Raw genomic sequence first — 9,273 nt, forward strand, 5'->3', positions numbered from 1 at the left:
CATACCATCATCTACCTTATGTGCCAGTTTAGAACTTCTACAGGCCTCCACCCCTACCTGATTTAGCTGTTAACAAGTTGCATGTCATCAGCATATTGCTGGCACCTTCCTCTAGACACCCAGACAATCTTTTCCAGTAGTTCCTTGTAGATATTAAACAGAATAGGGAGGGGATGGTTGCCATCTGCACAATGGAGAGCCAAGTTAAAGCACTGTGACTCAGTGTTAGAGCACTGGCTTTGCTTCAGAAGGACCTAGGTTCAATCCCTGGTGTCTCCAATTAGAGAGATCAGATGGCAGTGGGTAATATGAAAGACCTCCTCCTGAGACTCTGAAGAGCTACTGCAAATCAGAACGGACAGTACTGATCTAAATGAACCAATGGGTTGACTCAATATAAGACAGCTTCATGTATTCATGTAAAATTTGGAAAAAGGGCTTTGTAGCATATATTTATATTATGAACAAAGGTAAATTAAAATTAATTTTGGTTGGAGGATTTCATAACTCCCCCATGAGATCACTGGAGATATTCCAGCTTGTCACAGAGCCAAGATTGGGACCCAATGGCCTATGGCGAGATCACTTGAACGAGGGCCTTCCTGGTTCAAAACTCATTCTCTTATAAGCTCTGCTCCATTTGCCATGCACTCTTCCACGCTGAAATTCTACCCACCTTTAGAACCTGCTTGTTGGGCAATTAGTTCGGAAAAAAAACACTGCAAGGGAAACAAGTGACCTCCATCAGTTAAGGAGCCCTTGGCTTTGCTGTATCCATAACATAATTCTTCAGCTGTGTCACAGTGTTTCACTCAGTCTCCACTTCCCAAGGTTAGTTTTCCTGTTACTCCTACATAGACAGGGAGAAGATAATTCTGTCTCCTGTTGTTTTTCTTTCAGCCTGTTTAATATTTGTGGCCTGCGCTGATGCTCTGTGAACTTTTCCCCAAGGTCCCTGGTTTAGATTTCTGTGCAAAAACTGCAGTTGCTCTTAAGAATTTCACTTAAAGCAAAGCCCATAATAAGGGGTGGGGGAGTGGGGGGTGAGAGAGAGTATATTAATCTTTGGTTTCCTGTAAGTTTGGGAGGCAAAAACATTTATTATTTTATTTGCACTGTTACTAGATGCATACTTCCAGAAGAACAGATTTTTTTTTAATAAGGCAAAACTTATTGGCTTTCTTTACTATCATTAATTCTTATTGTTGTTGGCATCATAGGCAAGGGGGTTTCATTGTACTGTTTTTACTTAATAGATTCCTTTGAGCAGGTGTTGGGAGAAGTGTCATATACATGCTTCAAACAAATAAATTAAAACACAGTACAAACATATACTTTTACAGCTCATAATCAAATCTCCCATGATTTGACAAGGAAGTGAATAAATTAAGGTTCATAAGGAAGGGTTTTTTTTAATGATCCTGTATTTAGATAAGGGTTTAAGAAGATCCCCACTGGATTAGTCCAAGGGCCCATCTTGTCTTGCCAGCAGGCAGCCATATTCTACCAGGAAGCACACAAAGGGACATGAAGGCAACAGTCCTCCCCAACTGTTTATTCCCAACATTAGGTTTTCACAGATTAGAATGCCTCTGACCTTGGAAGTTCCATTTAGACATCCAAATGATTAGCTGCTGATTTCTCAGTTCTAATCTCTTCTCATGATAATAAACAAATTGATGGAAGGGGGGGGGGGGTTGGCCAAAAAAATCAGTTAACAAATTACAGATGCAATAGTTAACTGCATTTTTAAATTCCAGCATAGCACCTAATTAGTTTATGACTTTCAGATTGCTAAAGCCAACCGGCCTTGGAACAGCATCCCAGTTAAAACAACCACAGAAAAGAGAATGCAAGAATGAATACGCAGTTATGCTTCAACTATTATTCCTCAAAGTGAAAAATGGGCCCATCTTCCTCACTGCTCTGAATGGTTCCAACATTTGTGCTGCTGTTAACAATAACTGTAGATAAGGACATGGGGACTGTTTTCAGAGAAAGGCAAAATTCAAGAAGTGATCACTATTTACTGCAGGAGACCTTAAGAACAGAGGGGGTTGTTTATGTCGGCTGCACAAGGGATGGTAAAAAGCACATCCTTCAAGGGATATTTGCTTACGGATTGCCCTGTTGCTGCTCAGATGCTCCTGGGATAGAGTTGGATGTTCAGCCAGAAAGCAGTCCCAGGTGGGTTGGAGTGCCAGGAAAGGTGGGACTACTGGGGCACATATAAGCTTCGTTTGCACTCAGAGCCTCTGTGTGATGGGGCAAAGAGCTGGAATGTTCTCCTATACCAGCTATTTGGGCCTGACTACACATTACACTGTTTGTGAGCCAAATGCCTCAGAGGGTTCTGAGCTGAAACTTAACTCCAAAATTTAGGGGAAGTCAAGGTTTAATGGGAAGAGGAGACTTAAGGCCCTTGCTTTCACATCCTGCACGTGAGCTCCCAAAGGCACCTGGTGGGCCACTGCGAGTAGCAGAGTGCTGGACTAGATGGACTCTGGTCTGATCCAGCAGGCTAGTTCTTATGTTCTTATGTTCTTAAGCCCAACCTGAAATGGCCCTGTGGAGCTTCCATTTGTGGGAAAACTTTCATGTACCGATGGGCTACATGTCAGTTTCCAGGTTTGTTTCCCCACTCCTCTACATGAAGCCTTCTGGGTGATTGGGGGCTGGTCACAATTCCCTCAGACCCACTTACCTTACAAGATGTCTGTTGTGGGGAGAGGAAGGGAAGGAGTTTGCTTTGAGACTCCTTATAGTTGAATAAAACAGGTTATAAATCCAAGCTGCTACTCCTCTTCTTCTTTCCCGTTCCCAAGGAAACAAATAACAGTTCCCTAGCTAGAGCTATTTCAGAGGAAGGCTTAAGTTCCATTGGGCCCCTATGTTTCTGGGAAATTCAGCACAAAACATTTAATGCATGTCTAGATCAACAGGACCCAGGGCAGAGACATACAACAGTATAATGCTAGTTAAACTCTCTGACTTTTGCAATTTCCAGGCCAAGATTAGCCAGGAGTGCTTTCTAGAGCCCATCAACATCAAATTACAAGAGGGAATATGAGAGAAGTTCAAAAAGACCAGCAAGCAGAAACTGTGGCCCCTTCCACACATGCAAAATAATGCGTTTTCAAACCACTTTCACAACTGTTTGCAAGTGGATTTTGCTATTCCACATAGCTTCAAAGAGCACTGAAAGCAGTTTGAAAGTGCATTATTCTGCATGTGCGGAATAAGCCTGTATGTGAATGGGATACAAGAACAGAAATCCAGTGGAAAGGTAGCAAACCACAAAGGGTGGGTGGTAGCCCTGAGGCTAGGTTTGAAAAAAGTTCTGCAGATATCAATCTCATTGGTGCCATAGAGAGAAGGACCTCTGGGCCCAAATACATTTCAAATCAAGACCTGAGATTCTGGCATTACCTGAGGGACCCAGTGCTACCATATGGGTCTTTAAAATCGTCTTCAGAGCCTTTTGAGTAATCAAGAGCCAGCTATTCGATAAATACTCCTCCCCCCCCCCCAAAAAAAGCCTGTTCACAGCCCATATAACACCTTTTATTAGAACCAGCCAAATGACACAAAACGGTGTGTGTGCTTTTGAGTTTTCTGGAACTTTTGCAGGTTAAATATTACCAAAAGAAAAGAAAATGTTTTTAAAAGTGTTTTGGGAAAGGAAAACTTTCCCAGGAGATGTAGTAGTAGTGTCTAGTCAAGCCTGCATTGTGCATTAGATGTAGAGCATCTTCCAAAGTGGCCGGTTACAAACTACAACCAGAGAATGGCCCTTATAGCATGGTTTCCCCATAGATGTTTCCCCTACAGCTTCATTATTGAATTTTAGTCTCCAAGTCACTAGTATTTTATTTCTCTAAGCTTTCAAAGAATGGAGTCTTTTGTTGCTGCCTAATGTGTTATTGACTGTTTTATTTATGATGGTTCGATTACTGGATTGTAACTGTGGTCTTTTCATTTAAAACAGTTTAAATAAACCATTCCAGTGCTGAGAACTTTTGCAGAAGGCTTAGAAATGAAAAAGAGCTCAGAAAAAAAAATAGTGGGATGATGTGGGTGGAAGGAAAGAATGGCCTGTCTAAGGGCAGCTATCGCAGGGAATGTTAAATTATGGCTCAGCCTAGCATCAAGGTCTTTAAAATGGTGCAGAATGCAGATGGGGCAAAAGATGTATTTATACTAGGGCAAGGGCTATGTGGTGTACTGTACAGTAACAGAACACTTCTGCGAGAGAGACCAGATGTAAAGTTCCTGTATCTTTCACTGTGATCTAAAATAGTGATTTTCTAACTTTTAAGGGCCAGGATCCTCCTTTAATCCCAAGGAGGCAGCATGGAACCCACTGAGCTCCAAGCACATGACAGGAAGTCATGTGACAGTGCAGTCCTGTGATCAGAGGATGAAACAGCAGAATTATGACATCATTCACGGTGGAGATTCTGTACTGTGTTTTCACAGCATTAAAGGAGTGGTCTTGGAATACACAAGCCCTCTACACATTCCCACAACATGAACAGAGAGGGCATTCTGGCCTCACACTCTGCCTGTATCCAGTAACCAGCTCATGAGCACAGGCCTATGTGCAGTTCCTCCATGTCTAGTTGCAGTGCTCACAAGCCAGCAGCTTCATGGTGTTGGGGGGGCATGGGCACCATTCTTGTCCTTCTGTGTGTATTGAGCAAAGGAATTACATAATCATGATCAGAACTCACTAGCTGGGAGTGAATGGCCAGGCCTGCCTAGCCCATGGTAATTAAGATAAAGGTGAATTTGCACAGAGCATTGGAGAACCAATCAGTAGGCACCCAAGTGGCCTTCTGGGATGGTCCAGCATGGCCACCCCTGCCCCAACCAGTTGGTTCTCCAATGCTCTGTGCAGATTCATCTTTGTTGAGTGGCCCCTGGAAGCTGCCCAGGCTTTAAAGGTATCTTACTGACTTCTGAATATCCTTATTGTTTTGCTGATCCTTTCCATGCACAGAGGCAGGAGGAAGAATTGTACCCCTTGTTCTATGCACTTTCCTGCTCGTAACAACAACAACAACAAAAGGGCAGCTCTCTGGTGCCTTCTGAGCCAGTGGCAGGACTTTGTAATTCACCTACAGGTCCTGAACAAATGGTCGAACACCACTGGCTGAGAAGATGAAGGTTCAGGGGGTGTAGCTTTCAGCAGTCCTGCAGAACTGTGCTAAAGGAATCCTGTTCTTTTTTTACCTCTGATGAGAGCCTTGGTTTAGGATCAGTTCCAGTGGGTAATCTTGCTATTAGAAGCTCCCTGTCATTATGGAGAAATGTAAAAAGGGTTCTCAAAGGAGAGGTTGCCTTTAATTTTCCCATTGTGGACTTTTTCCTGTTTTTCTAGCACAGATGGACTTCTCAGCTTGACCCTGAGAAATCCAAACAGGGAGGGCATGGGCTGAATTTTGCATTTTTCTAGCAGTTACATATTAATTCAGATTTACAATATCTTGCCTGTCTTTGTAGACAATCTGCATATTTTGAGCCTCACCAACAATTTTTTTCACCCAGTTTATGTATTCAGCTACATAGAATGCTTCCAGTGAGCTAACTGGAAGCCACGGTGGGAAAATAGTGCTTTGCATTTCATGCTTATCAGAACAGCTGCAAACTGGTAAACTCCTTACGCTTCACATTGTACACAGAAACGATAAGAGAGGTCTTATTAAAACACACAAAGACAGATTTTTTTAACACTAGGCTTCCGCTCATTTTGAATAACCCTATTCCCACCCCCCCACCCCAAAGATCTCATCTCATTCACAGCCTCAATTTCTGTATGCTCTGGAAGGTTTAAACAATATACCTGAGATAAGGCCTTTGTGTTCTGCGTTAATAAACCTGGATCAGACATACCCCGGCCTGATGATTCTCTAATATGAAGTAGAAAAAAGTCCCTCTCCCTGTAATGTATCACTAAAACCCTCTGCTGATCTTTAATTTGCTTGATTGCAATGGCAGTGATATTAGAGAATTACCCAAGCCTAAAATGCCACTATTTGAGAGGAAAGCAGGTTCACATCTTTAATAGCTATGTCACAGGCAGAAAGCAACAGGTAACCCTCCCCATTTGTTTGAAATGTACTTTTTAATTGCACAGTGGTGTCTGCATGCTGGGAAACGTGCCAACTGTTGATTTCTACGCTTGATACAGCTACCAAAACCATTAAAAGATGGAAAGTGAAATATATTTGTAGGTGCTGGATATGTATTATATATGTTGGATTTAATCTGCATATATTGGATCCTGACTGAATTCTCCATCAGCATAATGACAGTTTCCTGCCTCCTCCCTCCCATTGGTCTTGATGCAGGGCCGCTCCTAGGTAATAGGAGACTGTAGGAAATTACTTGAGGGGGTATCTGCAATGAGAAATGGGCATCAGGAAAAATTGTCAATTTAATTTGGATCCAACTCTGTGAGAGGATCTAATGTGCTGGTAAAGCAACAGCCAGCATGTGACCCATCTCACTGCCTCCAATGATCTTCTTGCTTTATTTTGGCACCTAAGGCCTTAGTTGCACCCACAGAAATATATTCTATTTTTTCCCCAAGACTCCAATTCAACTTCCAAGAAGACACCAATGGCATCAAAAAATTACAATTCAAAACACTGAATAATTTTAAAAACCATAATATTTCATTTGCAAATTTAACTCATAGAATCATAGATTTGGGAGAGATGACAAGGACCATCAAGCCCAATCCCCTCCCATGCAGAGGGAGTAAGAAGCAAAGCACTCCTGACAGATGGCCATCCAGCTTCTGTTTAAAAACTTCCAATGAAGAAGACTCCACCACACTCCAAGGCAGTGTATTCCACTGACAAACAGCCCTTACTGTCAGGAATTTCTTTGTAATGTTTAAGTGGAATCTCTTTTCCTGTACCTTGAGTCCATTACTCCTTGTCCTGGTCTCTGGATCAGCAGAAAACAAGCTTGCTCCATCTTCAACATGACATCTCTTCAAATATGTAAAAATGGCTATCATGTCACCCCTTAACCTTCTCTTCTCTAGACTAAACATACCCAGCTCCCTAAGTCTCTCCTCGTACGGCATGGATTCCAGATTTTTTACCATTTTGGCCACCCTCCTCTGGACCTGTTCCAGCTTATCAATATCCTTCTTGAACTGTAGTGCCCTGAACTGGACACAGTATTCCAAGTGAGGTCTGACCAATGCAGAATAGAGAGGCATCATTGCATCTCTTGACCTAGACACTATACTGCTATTGATGCAGCCCAGAATTGAATTGGCTTTCTTGGATGCTGCATCACATTGCTGACTCATGTTCAGTTTGTGGCCTACTAAGACTCCCAGAACCCTTTGACATTTACTGTTGTCAAACCAAGTGTCACCCATCCTATATCTGTGCTTTTCATTTTTTTCCTACCTAAGAGTAGCATCTTACATTAATCTCTGTTGAAATTCCTTTTGTTAGTTTTGGCCCAACTCTCTAGTCAGGTCATTTTGAATTCTGACCTTGGGGTATGAGTTAGCCCTCCTAATTTGGTATCAGCTGCAAAATTTGACTAGCATGCCCTCTATTCCATCATCCAAGTCAGTGATAAACATTTTGAATAGCACTTGGCTCAAGACACAACCCTGTGGCACCCCACTAGTTGCTTCTCTCCAGGATGAAAATGAGCCATTGGGGAGCACCCTTTGAGTTAGGTCAGTCAACCATTTACGAACACATCTAACAGTAGCATTGTCTAGCCCACATTTTACCAGCTTGCTTGAAGGATGTCAGGAAGTTCTATTGTGTAGCTTCAAATTCACAGAATGTTCCCTGGTCCTTCTACTTCAATGAGTCACATTCCTCCAACTGCCTACCTCCTGTGTTTGAGAGCTGCCATCCTCCTCAGAGAGATCTCTGGTGTGTTCCCCACCCAGTACTGTCTGCTCCACTCTGTTCAGGAAATCCTCATTCTTCTCAACAGACTGAAGAGTAGATACTTGTGCCTCCAGCTGCTGAACCTTCTCTTCCAAAAGAGTAACCAACTTGCACTTGCTGCAGGTATAGCTACCACATACTCTGGCCAAAAAAGAAACATACCACAGCTTTTGCAGGTGACAGCAGCAACTCCCTGACCGTCCATATTTAGCAGTCTTAAATAGTACAGAAACAGATCTATGGGCCTCCCTTTCAAAAAGTCACCTACTACACCCCCACACACACACACACACAAATGAGTGTTAGCCTTGCCTGTATAGCTAAACCCTGTTCACTGAGATTAAGGGACTGAGGCCTCTGCCCCCAATCATGTAACTCACCTTCTACTCTCTCCCAGAAGATTGTTCTTAGTGTTAAAAACTGTGTGCACCAATAAGCTAAAAACGATAAAAATCACAATAAAATATCATAAATAAGTTTTAACAATTGAAACAAAGCAATAAAAATCACATAAAAATTAAATCCAACCCTCACTCCCACACCCCAACCAGCAGCTGTAGATGGGGTTTCTAGGGAGGCTAGCCAACTGCTTGGGCAAAGAGAAAGGTCTTTGTCATGTGCCTGAACCCATAAAGGGTTAGGTGCATGGCGAATCTCTGAGGGAAGATGTATTGCCTGGGGGCAATAACAGAGAAAGCCCTCCCATGTGCCCCTGCCCCCCAGCACATATGGGACTACCAGATTCCATGCATATTTACTTTGGCCCTTGCTAGCTTCAGACTGCTGAAACCAGAGGCCCAGATTTCTGTCCCAAAGGCCAGACCTGATAGCACCACTGTATCACCTGCTTCCCCCAGTCACAACTTCTTTTCACATGAAAGGTTGTCTTCTTGTTTTACCTACTGGGGCTTAGAGAAGGTTGATCTCTCTTGGGCAATTGTACAGTTGCTCTTCAGAGAAATAAAAGATCTCAGATCCATCCTCATCATTGATCTCTCTCTCATCAGCTGGTTTGTCTTTCTGTTCCCCCGCACCTAATTGTTACTTGCTTGCTTCACACACACACATACACGCACACCTGCAAAGCTTTCCAGCATTGCCTTCTTAGGTGTGGGCATTGACCTTCAAGGCCTTACACAGCCTGGGACCCTCGTACCTTTGGGACTGCATTACCCCATATGTCCCTACTCGGCCTCTGCGCTCGGCAGAGGCCAATTTGCTAGTGGTTCCTGGCCCCTCAATGATGCGGCTGGCCTCCACTCAGGCCAGGGCCTTCTCAGCCTTGGCCCCTGCCTGGTGGAACACTCTCCCTCCAGCTGTCCGGGCCCGGCGGGAT

Source organism: Sphaerodactylus townsendi, linkage group LG08, assembly GCF_021028975.2.
Source record: "Sphaerodactylus townsendi isolate TG3544 linkage group LG08, MPM_Stown_v2.3, whole genome shotgun sequence".
NCBI lineage: Eukaryota > Metazoa > Chordata > Lepidosauria > Squamata > Sphaerodactylidae > Sphaerodactylus > Sphaerodactylus townsendi.